This window comes from Diospyros lotus, chromosome 12 (assembly GCF_014633365.1).
Source record: "Diospyros lotus cultivar Yz01 chromosome 12, ASM1463336v1, whole genome shotgun sequence".
In the NCBI taxonomy this organism is placed as follows: Eukaryota; Viridiplantae; Streptophyta; class Magnoliopsida; order Ericales; family Ebenaceae; genus Diospyros; species Diospyros lotus.
In genome coordinates, this window is record NC_068349.1 from 25,110,031 (window position 1) to 25,125,333 (window position 15,303).

Below are 15,303 nucleotides of genomic sequence, written 5' to 3' on the forward strand. Positions count from 1 at the left end.
TCAACTCCACTCGCTCTGGCCCAAATCTGGGTTCCACATCGAAGCGACCCTTCGAGTAACGGCAACAATAAGAAGAAGACTACTCAGAAAACCCTAGGCATGGCTTCTCGTTCTTCCTCCCGCTCCTCCTTTCGCAATACGCCTTTCTCCGATTTCGGCAGGTTATCTCTCTCTCGCATGGCTTCTCGTTCTTCCTCCCGCTCCTCCTTTCGCAATACGCCTTTCTCCGATTTCGGCAGGTTATCTCTCTCTCTCTCTCTCTCTCTCTCTCTCTGTACTTTGATTGCTTTTGTTGATGGTTTTCGCATGCTGTATAGCCACATTAGACAAACATCCGAGTACAGACAGAATAACTGGAAAAAAATTTAGGAAAATAAATAAATAATTTCTGTTGTAAATTTACGAGTAGTTCTAAAGTTTCCCACTGTATTTGAAAGTTTTTTGGTTTTGAAAGTTGAATTCTGGAACTTACCAATGCCGAAATAGAAGAGCGTAATATGTGTAAACCATTTAAAACTGTATATTTTTACTTGCGAGGAAGAAGATTTTACTTTGAATGGTGTGTTGTGTCTCAAGGATTCTGCATTCTGGTTCCAACAAGCTCTATGGTTGAGACCAATTTCACTTCGTCATCTTAGTTATTACCATGACCCTTCAACAAAAATATTTGATTACAGGCTATATGTCTTCTCGTTCTTGTTCTTGTTCTTGTTCTTGTTCTTGTTCTTCTTCTTCTTCAAAAATATTTGATTACAGGCTTTATTTTACCCTCGTTGCTTTCGCCGGTACGCCTTTTCTTCTTTTTTTCCCCTTCACAGCTGCAGACACTTCTCTCCCTCAATCTCCCGCTTTCTTTCTCCTTGTGAACTATCGTGAACCACCAGTTCTTATCTACCCTGATTTCTTCTATATCAGCTTTCGCAAACTCTCTAAAATTCTTTCACTTCTCAGATTGGGCACACACTGCTCGATGATTTGCTACCACCCCTTCTATAACTGGTATTTATAGACCTTTACCTTCAAACCATACTGAATTGATCTCTGCCATCATATCTTTATCTTTCTTCTCCCCTAACTCTCTCAATGCTAGACCTTTGGCTGCCTCCAATTGAAACCCTCACCATCAATTCCCAGTTTTAATTCTTACAGCTTGAATGTCCTCAATCAATTTCTGGTTGTGGTTCTTAGGGTTTTGAATGCCCTGACTGTTGGCTTTTTTATTTTTGTATTTTTTTTCTCTTACGTTACACTTGCACTGCATATTTATTCCTTTCTACCCTCTTTTTACTTTTTAATTTTCTATGTTCGTATTTGTTTCTCGTTCTTTTGTTGCCTTTATCCTCTTGATCTCCACTACCGATACTACTAATTTTTCATTTTATACAATTTCAATTTTTAAAAGCATACTATCTGTCTTAGTTTTTAGGTAGGTTAGTGGTTAACAATTTAGTATAAAACCAAAATGGGCAAAAGATTTTCGTATTTACTCTCTACCAACTCAATATTTTAATAATTCCACATGTTTGTCCAATTATGAAGGAAAGTTTGGCCTCACTAGGGGGAATGTGTTGTGTTAAGAGTATTAATACTATTGTAATATATATATGTACTAATTTCTTTAACAGCTTTAAGTTCTTAAAATGTATGGTGGATAATAATTTAACAAATTCGATGTTTGGTCATTTGAAGTCAATTGTATATTGATTATTCTATGTTGTTTTCAGTCTTTTGACACTTGCACTTATATTTTTGAAAGAATTTATTATGAAGGGAAAAGATCCATTTGGTACATTTATGTCATAAAACCATTTATGTCTAGTTTGGTACTGTTTTCTGGTATTAGAACCATTTGTTTTTAGTTTGGTATGGTGTTTATGCCAGATTGGGAAAATTACTTACAGTTAGGAACATAGGGTATCTGATTTTTCATCTGAATGGTTTTTCACCTGATGTGCATCCAGAAACTGAATATTTGCAACCCACCACCTGGTGGCCTCAAGTGGTTGCAACGTTTCCTTTTTATTTCTGTTGGGTTTAGTTATTTCACTAACTTTGACGAACATTATATAGACAACCCTGCTCTTGTTCACTAGAAAAAGAAAAGAAAGAAAGAAAAAGCTTCCTAATATTCAATTTGCTAAATCCAAACCAAAATACACAAATCTTGATATATCTAGATCTCCTTATCTCAGACTACTAACAGTCTAACATACTGGGAATTTGCATTGTAATTCATTAGGGTCTCAAAAATCAGCTTCTTGTCAAACACTAAAAAACTGTCAACTAGCCTAGAGATTCTCTCTCTCTCTTTCTCTGTCTCTGTCTCTTTCTCAAGCAACCACACCCATTCATAAGGGTATTTGGCTGTGTAGAAAGAAAAAAAAGCAGCCAGCATAACCTTGCTTTATCCTTCCCAGCTTAAATTTTCACAGGATAAAAGAATGATATATAGCATAAAACAATTAACAGCACTCAATTATGCATAATTACACAAAGAGCTGCTTAGGACTAAATTCTGCCAATCCCACAAAGAGATGAAGATAATACCGATTTCTTCTTGCCGCCTTACAGAATCCCATCGCTGGTGAGAGACTCTGATTAAGTTGCTTATTTTCAAACTAGTTTGTTGGATCCTTGTATTTGTCACAAAGATATGCCTCGGCTTACCACGTATCAGCTTCTCTAGAATTTCAGCTCAAACCAAGGTGACATCAGCCCAGCCTACACATACTGTTGACAGTTCATCAAAACAGTCCACATTTTCCTTCAAGCTGTTGGCAATTTTACTTTCCCATCTGTAGTTTCCTTGCATCATCCTATTGTCAATTGTTCTCGTAGGCAACTTAGTCTCAACCATCTTTATGGCTGTTCATCTGCTATTCACACAGTCTCGCAGACACTGTGAGGGCATGGAGTGTCACACTATGACTTGCTCATTTGTGGACAACTTATGAGACATTACAATTATGAACTTTTTGTTGAGTTCTTAAGTATATTGGTTTTGTTATTGGGGATGGGTACATAGTTAAATTTTATTTGCATTACTATTCTGGCTATAGGAATGTTCATACAAGCTTTTATTAATCTTCTTAAGTTTGGGAGGCTGAAGATGTGACTGTTAGTGGGTGGTTTGAGTTATCCTCTAATGGCATTATATGGTCTCCAAGTGTTAGGTGCAATCTGTACAACAACAACATATGCAACCTTTATTCCACTATGATGACCTTTTTGGTTATTTTTACCCTAAAAAAAGAAACTTTTTCAGTTATGTTTTTGAACCAGGGCAGTTTGTGCCCTCAGGGAGATCCTTTTCAATTCATTTGTTTTAATGCTACCTATCTTGAGGGATTCGTTTCTAGCTGGACAATGGTTTTGGGGTTGAAATACGTTGAATTGTTAACGACTATCTAATTTAAAAGCTTAAACTAATGGATAGAGGGTTAACTTTATTTTTTTATATTATTATGTTTATTCTCATTTTTCTTCAATCTTGGGCAGGGGCTGGGTGTTGTTTCTTGCAATTTCCTTTTTGTAGCTGTTAAATGCTTTTTCTGAGTCTATTGATAAATGTCAGTGTAATTCATAGTGCTCAGGTAACTCTTAGTTGGACCTTTTATAGCTTAGCTTGATTGACACTGTTGCATCTAAAAATGATTTAGTTGTGGTCATCATATTTGAATAGTTTGTGAAATGGTTAGGTCTGCATTACTAGTTAATAGTTAGTTTTCAGTTACCATTACTCCTAGTTGACTACAGTATTAACCATTTTCTTATCTATTCTCATTGTGTACGTGGGTTGGTCTCCAACTTTTTGCATTAAAGTGATTATTTTCCTTTGTGGGAATGGAATTTTTCTGCTTGTTACTTCTGTGGAACCTTGCCATTGACTTTGACATTTTCTATTACAATTATAATTTTGAGCATGGAAGGATACACATAGCTTGAGTTCCATTGCATATCAATTTTGCATCACATGCTTCATGGCGCGCCTAACGTAGTTGTTTTGCTTATTATTTCAACAAGCAGGTGAAATTTAAAATTTCAGCTTAAATGATCTGAATTTTGGTCATATTTTCTTTCTAATTTGACCCGTCTTGGGTTTTTCCCTACTTGTTCCTGTTTCTTGAATCTTTCTGTTTTCCGCATTGTCTCTCCTAGTTTCCTCTTCAATTCACAAACTCGGATGTATACTTTTCCAGGATCAAATACAGTGTAAGTGTGGTTGCTGACAAGGGGTTGAAGAAACCCCTTTATACTTTTGTCGCTTGGAAAACAGAGAAGTTTTATATCTGGAGACTCATTCACACAGGTATTAACTATGTTTGTGTGCTTGTTAGTATATGGAGCCTGCCATTTTTCTACACTAATTTGAGAAGTTGAGTGGACTAGGTATTCAAAATTTTCTAATGTATTCATGAAACTGGCACAGCTCTCAGTTGCTAAATAATAAATTTGAATAAAGATGGTTGCAGCTCTCTTTTGTTAAAATCTTTTACATAGCTGACTTTGTCTTCCGCAACTCCTAAGCCACTACTCACAATTCTTCCTCCTTTCTGAAAATGTGTTTTTCTCATTTTAACTCTCTTTAAATGAATGTTGCATTGGACTAGTCACAGAAGTAGTTGTTTTATTTCCCCTAAATTGTCTCTTACAATGAAATGTATTACAAATGTCAATTATTTAGTATTGTTGGTGAAAAAATAAATTGTTATGAAAGTAAATTTTGTGGTTTATCTAATTGCATATTATTTAGGATTGTTGTTGGATCATCTCTTGTCATGTAATATCTAGAGACCATGGCTTTTTGAAAGTTAATGTTTGTGGAGAATTCTGAATTTGAATGTTGTGGTTTACAACTGTCGATTTCTTTTTAGCTAATTACTTCAATTTATCTAGTATTATTCTTGGATTATCTCTCTTGGTCTTGTGTAAATCGTCAATATTTGAAACCTAATGTCCCTGGGGGAATCTTAAACCTGAATGTTGTGGTTTATCAATGTCTATTTCTTTTTATCTACTTACGTGCATTTATTTAGTATTATTCATTCTAAACATGGTTGCATTGCCTTCCCTGCTTAAGTTATATTTAAAATATTACTAGAACCGTAATCCTTTCATGCTCCTTGGCCAAAATAATAATAGATTGAAATTGATTGTTGGTCCATATAAATAATTCCTACATCATTGCATTCCACATAGAATGATAACTTGCACACAGTCTTCTATTAATATGAAAACAAGTGCTGAAAAATAGGCGTGGATTAAAGTTGGTGAAAAAATAAATTGTTATGAAAGTAATTTTCTGGTTTATGAACAATCTAATTACATCAATTATTTAATAATGTTGTTGGATCATCTCTCTTTGCCTTGTAATATGTGTAAACCATGGCCTTTTGAAGCTTAATGTTTGTGGAGAATCCTGAATTTGAATGTTGCGGTTTGTCACAGCCTATTTCTTTTTAGCTAATCACATCAATTTATCTAGTATTGTTCTTGGATAATCTCTTTTGGTCTCGTGTAAATCACCACTTTCTAAAACTTAATGTCCGTGTGGGATTTCTGAGCCTGAACGTTGCGATTTACCAATGTCAATTTCTTTTTATCTTGTTACATCCATTTATTTAGTATTATTTGCATTCCACATAAAATGCTAATTTGCAGACATTCTTTGTTAATATTAAAAAAAGTGCTGAAAAATAGGTGTTGATTAAAGTTAGTGGAAAAATAAATTGTTATTAAATTGAATTTTGTGATTTATGAACAATCTAAATACATCAATTATTTAGTATTATTGTTTGATCATCTGTCGCCCCCTTTTAATATGTTGTAAACCATGTCTCTTTGGAGCTTAATGTTTGTGGAGAATTTTGAATTTGAATGTTGCTGTTTATCACGATCTATTTCTTTTTAGTTTATTACTTCATTTTATCTGGTATTGTTCTTGGATAATCTCTTTGGATATCGTGTAAATTATCACTTTCTGACACTTAATGTCTATGGAAAAATTATGAACCTAAATGTTGTGGTTTATCAATGTCATTTTCTTTTCATCTAGTTACATCCCTTTGTTTAGTATTATGAAAAAAAGGTGTGGATGAAAGTTGGCAAAAAAATGAATTGTTATGAAAATGAATTTTGTGGTTTATGAACAATCTAATTACATAAATTATTTAGTAATCTTGTTGGATCATCACTGTCTGCCTTGTAATATGTGTTAACCATGGCGTTTTGAAACTTAATGTTTGTGTAGAATTATGAAATTGAATGTTGCAGTTTATCACTGTCGATTTCCTTTTAACTAATCACTTAAATTTATCTAGATAGTTCTTGGATCTTCTCCTTTGCTTTTGTGTAAATCACCACATTCTGAAACTTAATTTCCGTGGTGGAATTGTAAACTTTAATTTTGTGATTTATCAATGTCAATTTCTCTCTTTCTAGTTGCATTCATTTTTGTAGCATTATTCGTTCTAAAAATGATTGCATTGTCTTCATTGCGTTAGTTATATCTAAAATATTTGTAAAACCACAATATTCATGCTCCTTGGCCAAAACAATAATAGATAAAAAATCGATTATTGGTTCATATTACTAATTCCTATGCATCATTGAATTGCACCTAGAATTGTGATTTGCACACATTCTTCTATTAATATGAAAAAAAGAGTGCTGAAAGTTAAGTGTGGATTAAACTTGGTGAAAAAACAAATTGTTATAAACCTGAATGTTGTAGCTTATAAATAATGTAATTACATCAATTATTTAGTAATCTTATTGGATCATCTCTCCCTGTCCTGTAATATGTGTAAACCATAGCCTTTCGAAACTTAATATTTGTGTAGAATTAAGAAATTGAATGTTACAGTTTATCACTACCGATTTCTTTTTAGCTAATCATTTCAATTTATCTAGATTGTTTTTCGATAATTTCTTATGGTCTTGTGTAAATCATCACTTTTGGAGTTTAATGTCTGTGGCGGAATTCTAAATTTAAATGTTTTGATTTATCAATGTAAATTTCTTTCTTTCTAGTTACACCACTTTTTTTAGCATTATTCATTCTAAAAATGGTTGCATTGTTTTCCCAGCGTAAGTTATATTTAAAATATTACTAGAACCATAATCCTTTCATGCTCCTTGGCCAAAATAATAATAGATAAAAAATTGATAGTTGGTCCATGTAACTAATTCCTGTATCATTGCATTCCACCTAGAATGGTAATTTGTGCCCATTCTTCTATTAATATGAAAAAATATGCTGAAAAATAGGTGAGGAAAAAAATTGGTGAAAAAATAAATTGTTTCGAATATAAATTTCGAGATTTATTAACAATCTAATTACATCATTTATTTAGTATTGTTATTGGATTGTCTCTCTACCCTGTAATATGTGTACACCATGGCTTTTGAAACTTATTTTTTGTGTAGAATTTTGAATTTGAATGTTGCGATTTTTTGATTGCCGATTTCTTTTTAACTAATCAATTCAATTTATCTAGTATTGTTCTTTGATCATCTCTTTTGGTGTTTTGTAAATAATCACTTTCTAAAACTTAATGTTCGTGTGGGATTTCTGAGCTTGAATGTTGCGATTTATCAAAGTCAATTTCTTTTTATCTTGTTACATCCATTTATTTAGTCTTATTCCTTCTACAAGTGATTGAATTGTCTTTGTTGCGTAACTTATATTGAAAATATTACGAGAAGCAATTCGTTCATGCTCCTTTTCCACAATAATAATAGATAAAAATTTGATTGTTGGTTCATGTAACTAATTTTGGGATCATTGCATTCCACCTAGAATGCTAATTTGCATCGATCCTTCTATTAATATGAAAAAAATGTGCTGAAAACTAGGTACAAAATAAAGTTGGCAAAAAAATAAATTGTTTTTTAAGTGAATTTTGTGGTTTATCAACAATCTAATTACATCATTTATTTAGTATCGTTGTTTGATATTCTCGTTGCCCTGTAATATGTGTAAACCATGGCGTTTTGAAACTTAATGTTTGTGTAGAATTGTGAATTTGAATATTGCGGTTTATCACTGCCGATTGCTTTTTATCTAATCGCTTCAATTTATCTAGCATTGTTCTTTGATCATCCCTTTTGGTGTTGTGTAAATCATCATTTTCTGAAACTTCATGTCCAAACTTCATGTCCGCGTGGGATATCTGAGCTTGAATGTTGCGATATATCAATGTCTATTTCTTTTTATCTTGTTATATCCATTTATTTAGCATTATTGATTCTAAAAATATTAAAATCCTTTCACGTTCCTTGGCTAAAATAATAATAGATAAAAGATTGATTGTTTGTCCATGTAACTAATTCTTGCTTCATTGCATTCCACCTAGAATGCTAATTTGCACACATTCTTCTATTAATATGAAAAAATGTGCTGAAAATGTGTTAAAAGGGAAATAAATTGGTGAAAAAATAAATTGTTTTGAAAGTGAATTTTGTGGTTTATCAAAAATTTAATCACATCATTTATTATCGTTGTTGGATTGTTTTTCTACCCTGTAATATGTGTAAAGCATGGCTTTTTGTAGCTTAATTTTTTTGTATAATTCTGAATTTTAATGTTGCGATTTTATGACTGCCGATTACTTTTTAACTAATCAATTCAATTTATTTAGTATTGTTCTTTGATCATGTCTTTTGGTGTTGTGTAAATCATCAATTCCTGAAACTTAAGTGGGATTTTTGAGCTTGAATGTTGCGATTTATCAAAGTCAATTTCTTTTTATCTTGTTACATCAATTTATCTAGTCTTATTCCTTCTAAAAGTGGTTGAATTGTCTTTGCTGCGTAACAATTTTGAAAATATTACGAGAAGCACAGTCCTTTCATGCTCCTTTGCCAAAATAATAATAAATAAAAAATTGATTGTTGGTTCATGTAACTAATTTCTGCATCATTGCGTTCCACATTGAATGCTAATTTGCAGACATTCTTCTATTGATATGAAAAAATGTGCTGAAAAATAGGTGTGGATTAAAGTTGGTGAAAAATAAATTGTTATGAAAGTGAATTTTTTGGTTTATGAACAATCTAATAACATCAATTATTAAGTATCGACATTCATCTGTCGCTACCTTGAAATGTGTAAAACATGGCTTTTTGAATCTTAATATTTGTGGAGAATTTTGAATTTGAATGTCGCGGTTTATCACGGCCTTTTTTTTTTTTTTAAGTTAATCAGTTCAATATATCTAGTATTGTGTTTTTATCATCTCTTTTGGTCTTGCGTAAATCATCACTTTCTAAAACTTAATGTCTGTGGCGGAATTCTAAACTTGAATGTTGTGATTTATCAATGTCAATTCCTTTATTTGTAGTTACATCCGTTTTTTTAGCATCATTCATTCTAAAAATGGTTGCATTGTCTTCTCCCGGGATGTTATATTTAAAATATTATTGGAACCACAATCCTTTCGTGCTCCTTGGCCAAAATAATAATAGATAAGAAATTAATTGTTGGTCGATATAATTAATTCTTGCATCATTGCATTCCACCTAGAATGTTAATTTACATTGATTATTCTATTAATATGAAAAAATGTGCTGAAAAATAGGTGCAAAATAAAGTTGGCGAAAAAATAATTTATTTTTAAGTGAATTTTGTGATTTATCAACAATCTAATTATATCATTTATTTAGTATCGATGTTGGACAGTCTCGCTGGCCTGTAATGTATTAACCATTTTTTTTTGAAACTTAATGTTTGTGTAGAATTTTGAATTTGAATGTTGTAGTTTATCACTGTCAATTTTTTTTTTATCTAATTGCTTGAATTTAGCTAGTATTGCTCCTTGATCATCTCTTTTGGTGTTGTGTAAATCATCACTTTCTGAAACTTAATGTCCATGTTGGATTTCTGAGCTTAAATGTTGCTATTTATCAAAGTCAATTTGTTTTTATCTTGTTACATCCATTTATTTAGTCTTATTTCTTTTAAAAATGGTTGCATTGTTTTCTTGCGTAAGTTATATTTAAAATATTACTAGAACCACAATCCTTTCAAGCTCCTTGGCCAAAATATTAATAGATAAAATATTGATTGTTTGTCCATGTAACTAATTCCTGTATCCCTGCATTCCACCTAGAATGCTAATTTGCATCCATTCTTCTATTAATATGAAAAAATGGGGTAAGGGAAAAAATTGGTGAAAAGATAAATTGTTTCGAAAGTGAATTTTGTGGTTTATCAAAAACTAGTGACATCATTTATTTAGTGTCGTTGTTGGATTATCTTTCTGCCCTACAATATGTGTAAAGCATGGCTTTTTGAAATTTAATTTTTCTGTAGAATTCTGAATTTTAATGTTGCGATTTTATGGCTGCCGATTTCTTTTTAACTAATCAATTCAATTTATCTAGTATTGTTCTTTGATCATCTCTTTTGGTGTTGTGTAAATCATCACTTTCTGAAACTTAGTGTCCGTGTGGGATTTTTGAGCTTGAATGTTGCGATATATGAAGTCAATTTCTTTTTATCTTGTTACATCCATTTATTTAGTTTTATTCCTTCTAAAAGTGGTTGAATTGTCTTTGCTTCGTAATTTATTTTGAAAATATTACAAGAAGCACAATCTTTTCATGCTCCTTTTCCAAAATAATAATAGATAAAAAATTGATTGTTGGTTAATGTAACTAATTTCTACATCATTGCATTCCATGTTGAATGCTAATTTGCAGACATTCTTCTATTAATGTGAACAGATGTGCTGAAAAATAGGTGTGGACTAAAGTTGGTGAAAAATAAACTATTATGAAAGTGAATTTTGTGGTTTATGAACAATTTAATAACATAAATTATTTAGTATTATTGATGGTTCGCTTGTCTCAGCCTTGAAATTTGTGTAAAACATGGCTTTTTGAATTTTAATGTCGCAATTTATCACATTCTATTTCTTTTTAGTTAATGACTTCAATATATCTAGTATTATTTTTTGATCATCTCTTTTGGTCTTGTATAAATCATAACTTTCTAAAACTTAATGTTTGTGGTGGAATTTTGAAATTGAATGTTGTGATTTATCAACGTCAATTCCTTTATTCCTAGTTACATCCATTTTTTTAGCATTATTCATTCAAAAATTGATTGCATTGTCTTCCCTACATATGTTATATTTAAAATATTACTAGAACCACAATCCTTTCATGCTCCTTGGCCAAAATAATAATAGATAAGAAATTAATTGTTGGTTGATGTAATTAATTCTTGCATCATTGTGTTCCACCTAGAACCTAGAAGGCTAATTTGCTTTGATTCTTCTATTAATATAAAAAAATGTGTTGAAAAGTAGGTGCAAAATAAAGTTGGCGAAAAAATAATTTATTTTTAAGTGAATTTTGTGATTTATCAACAATCTAATTACATCATTTATTTCGTATCGTTGTTGGATAGTCTCGCTGCCCTGTAATATGTGTAAACCATGGCATTCTGAAACTTAATGCTTGTGTAGAATTCCGAATTTGAATGTTGCGGTTTATCACTGTCAATTTTTTTTTATCTAATCGCTTCAATTTATCTAGTATTGCTCTTTGATCATGTCTTTTAGTGTTGTGTAAAATATCACTTTCTGAAACTTAATGTCCATGTGGGCTTTCTGAGCTTGAATGTTGCGATTTATCAAAGTCAATTTGTTTTTATCTTGTTACATCCATTTATTTAGTCTTATTCCTTATAAAAATGGTTGCATTGTTTTCTTGCTTAAGTTATATTTAAAATATTACTAGAACCACAATCCTTTCAATCTCCTTAGCCAAAATATTAATAGTAAAATATTGATTGTTTGTCCATGTAACTAATTCCTGTATCTCTGCATTCCACCTAGAATGCTAATTTGCATCCATTCTTCTATTAATATGAAAAAATGGGCTGAAAATGAGGTAAGGGAAAAAATTGGTGAAAAAATAAATTGTTTCGAAAGTGAATTTTGTGATTTATTAAAAATCTCATTAAATCATTTATTTAGTATCGTTGTTGGATTGTGTTTCTGCCCTGTAATATGTGTATAGCATGGCTTTTTGAAACTTAATTTTTCTATAGAGTACTGAATTTTACTGTTGGGATTTTATGACTGGCGATTTCTTTTAACTAATCAATTCAATTTATCTAGTATTGTTCTTTGATCATCTCTTTTGGTGTTGTGTAAATCATCGCTTTCTAAAACTTAATGTCCATGTGGGATTTCTGTGCTTGAATGTTGCAATTTGTCAAAGTCAATTTCTTTTTATCTTGTTAAATCCATTTATTTAGTTTTTATTCCTTCTAAAAGTGGTTGAATTGTCTTTGCTGCGTAACTTATATTGAAAATATTACTAGAAGCACAATCCTTTCACGCTCTTTTGTCAAAATAATAATAGATAAAAAATTGATTGGTCATGTAGAATGCTAATTTGCATTCCATGTAGAATGCTAATTTGCAGACATTCTTTTATTAATAAGAAAAAATGTACTGAAAGATAGGTGTTAGGTAAAGGTGGCGAAAAATAAATTGTTATGAAAGCGAATTTTGTAGTTTATCATTAATGGAATTACATTAATTTGGATCATATCTCTCTGGCCTATAATGTTTGTAAACTATGGCCTTTTGAAACTTAATATTTGTATAGAATTATGAAATTAAATTTTGCGATTTATCACTGTCGATTTCTCTTTAGGTAATCAATTCAATTTATCTAGTATTGTTCTTGGATCATATCTTTTTGTCTTGTGTAAATTATCACTTTTTGAAACTTAATGACCATTACGGAATTCTAAACTTGATTGTTGTGATTTATCAATGTCAATTTCTTTATTTCTAGTTACATTATATTTTTTAGCATTATTCATTCTAAAAATGGTTGCATTGTCTTCCCTACGTAACTTATATTTAAAAAAATACTAGAACCACTATCCTTTCATGCTCCTTTCTCAAAATAATAATAGATAAAAAATTGATTGTTGGTCCATGTAATTAATTTTTCCACCAAGAATGGTAATTTGCACCCATTATTCTATTAATATGAAAAAATGTGTTGAAAAATAGATATGGAATAAAGTTGTTGGAAAAATAAATTGTTTTGAAAGTGAATTTTGTTGTTAATCAACAATCTAATTACATCATTTATTTAGTATTGTTGTTGGATAGTCTCTCTGTCTTGTAATATGTGTAAACCATGTCTTTTGAAACTTAATTTTCAAAAAACAAAAACTCTTAATGGTTAGTCTTGCTTTGGCATGGTTTTTTTACATATTTTCTTATTTGCTAAAAAAAAGACTTTTTAAAATTTAATGTTTGTGGAGAATCCTGAATTTGATTGTTGTGATTTATCACGGCCTATTTCATGTTAGCTAATAACTTTTGTTTATCTAGTATTGTTCTAGGATAATCTCCTTTGGTCTCGTGTAAATCATCTTTTTCTGAAACTTAATGTTTGTGTGGGATTTCTGAGCCAGAACGTAGCGATTTATCAATGTCAATGTTCTTTTTTCTTGTTACATCTATTTATTTAGTATTATTCCTTCTAAAAGTTGTTGAATGGTCTTCCCTACGCAACTTATATTGAAAATTTTACTAGAAGCACAATCCTTTCATGCTCCTTTTGTCAAAATAATAATAGATAAAAAATTGATTGTTGGTCCACTTAAAGTGCTAATTTGCAGACATTTTTCTGTTAATATTAAAAAAAGTGCTGAAAAATAGGTGTCAATTATAGTTGTGTGAAAAAAAAAATTGTTATGAATTTGAATTTTGTGGTTTATGAGTAATCTAATTACATCAATTATTTAATATTATTGTTTGATCATCTATCGCTACCTTGTAATATGTGTAAACCATGGCTTTTTGGAGCTTAATGTTTGTGGAGAATTTTGAATTTGAATGTTGCAGTTTATCACGACCTATTTCTTTTTAGCTAATCACTTCAATTAATCTAGTTTTTTTCTTGGATAATCTCTTTTGATTTCATGTAAATTATTGCATTATTTATTTAGTATCGTTGTTGGATAGCCTCTCTACCTTATAATATGTGTAAACCATGGCTTTTTGAGACTTAATTTTTGTGTGGAATTTTGAATTTTAATGTTGTAGTTTATCACTGCCAATTTCTTTTTATCTTGTTACATCCATTTATTTAGTATTATTCCTTCTAAAAGTAGTTGAATTGTCTTCGTTGCGTAGCTTATATTTAAAATATTACTAGAACTACAACCCTTTCATGCTCCTTCGCCAAAATAATAATAGATAAAAAATTGATTGTTGTTTCATATAACTAATTTCTGCATCATTGGGTTCCCTGTACAATGCTAATATGCAGACATTATTCTTTTAATATGAAAAAAGTGCTGAAAAATAGGTGTCGATTAAAGTTGGTGAAAAAAATAATTTATTATGAAAGTAGTTTTTGTGGTTTATGAACAATCTAATTATATCAATTATTAAGTATTATTGTCGAATCATCAGTCACTGCATTGTAATATGCGTAAACCATTGCTTTTTGGAACTTAATGTTTGTGGAGAATTTTGAATTTGAATGTTGTGGTTTATCGGGGCCTATTTCTTTTCAGCTAATCATTTCAATTTATCTGGTATTGTTCTTGGGTAATCTCTTTTCAACTCGTATAAATTATCACTTTCTGAAACTTAATATCCGTGGGGAAATTCTAAACCTAAATGTTGTGGTTTATCATTGTCAATTTCATTTTATCTACTTGCATTCATTTATTTAGTTTTTTTCGTTCTAAAAAATGGTTTCCTTACCCTGCCTGCATAAGTTATATTTAAAAGATTATTAGAACCACAATTCTTTCATGCTCTTTGGCCAAAATAATAATTGATTAAAATTGCTTGTTAGTCCATATAAATAATTTCTGCATCATTGCATTCCACATAGAATGGTAACTTGCACACAGCCTTCTTTTAGTATGAAACAAAGTGCTGAAAAATAGGCGTGGATTAAAGTTTGTGAAAAATAAATTGTTAAGAAAGTAATTTTGTGGTTTATGAACAATCTAATTACATAAATTATTTAGTAATATTTTGGGATCATCTGTCTGTGTCTTGTAATATGTGTAAAACATGGCTTTTAGAAACTTAATGTTTCTGGAGAATTCTGAATTTGAATGTTGCCGTTTATCACGGTCTATTTCTTTTTAGCTAATCACTTTTATTTATCTAGTATTGTTCTAAGATGATCTCTTTTGGTCTCGTGTAAATCATCACTTTCTGAAACTTATTGTTTGTTTGGGATTTTTGGCCCTGAACGTAGCGATTTATCAATGTCAATTTCTTTTTATCTTGTTGCATC

General features: G+C 30.7%; 1 protein-coding gene across 15 annotated transcripts in view; it reads left to right on the forward strand.

The window, feature by feature from the left end:
* The window catches only part of LOC127787188 (probable pectin methyltransferase QUA3), a 54,329-nt gene that overhangs the window by 26,304 nt on the left and 12,722 nt on the right, over positions 1 to 15,303 (forward strand). For 5 of the 15 annotated variants that reach the window (XR_008020117.1, XR_008020116.1, XR_008020118.1 and 2 more), the window contains one exon: positions 4,200 to 4,309. The exons of the other annotated variants lie outside the window; for them this stretch is intronic. The gene's annotated coding sequence lies outside the window, so the exon portion shown is untranslated. The remainder of the gene's footprint in view (positions 1 to 4,199; positions 4,310 to 15,303) is intronic. 15 annotated transcript variants of the gene reach the window in all.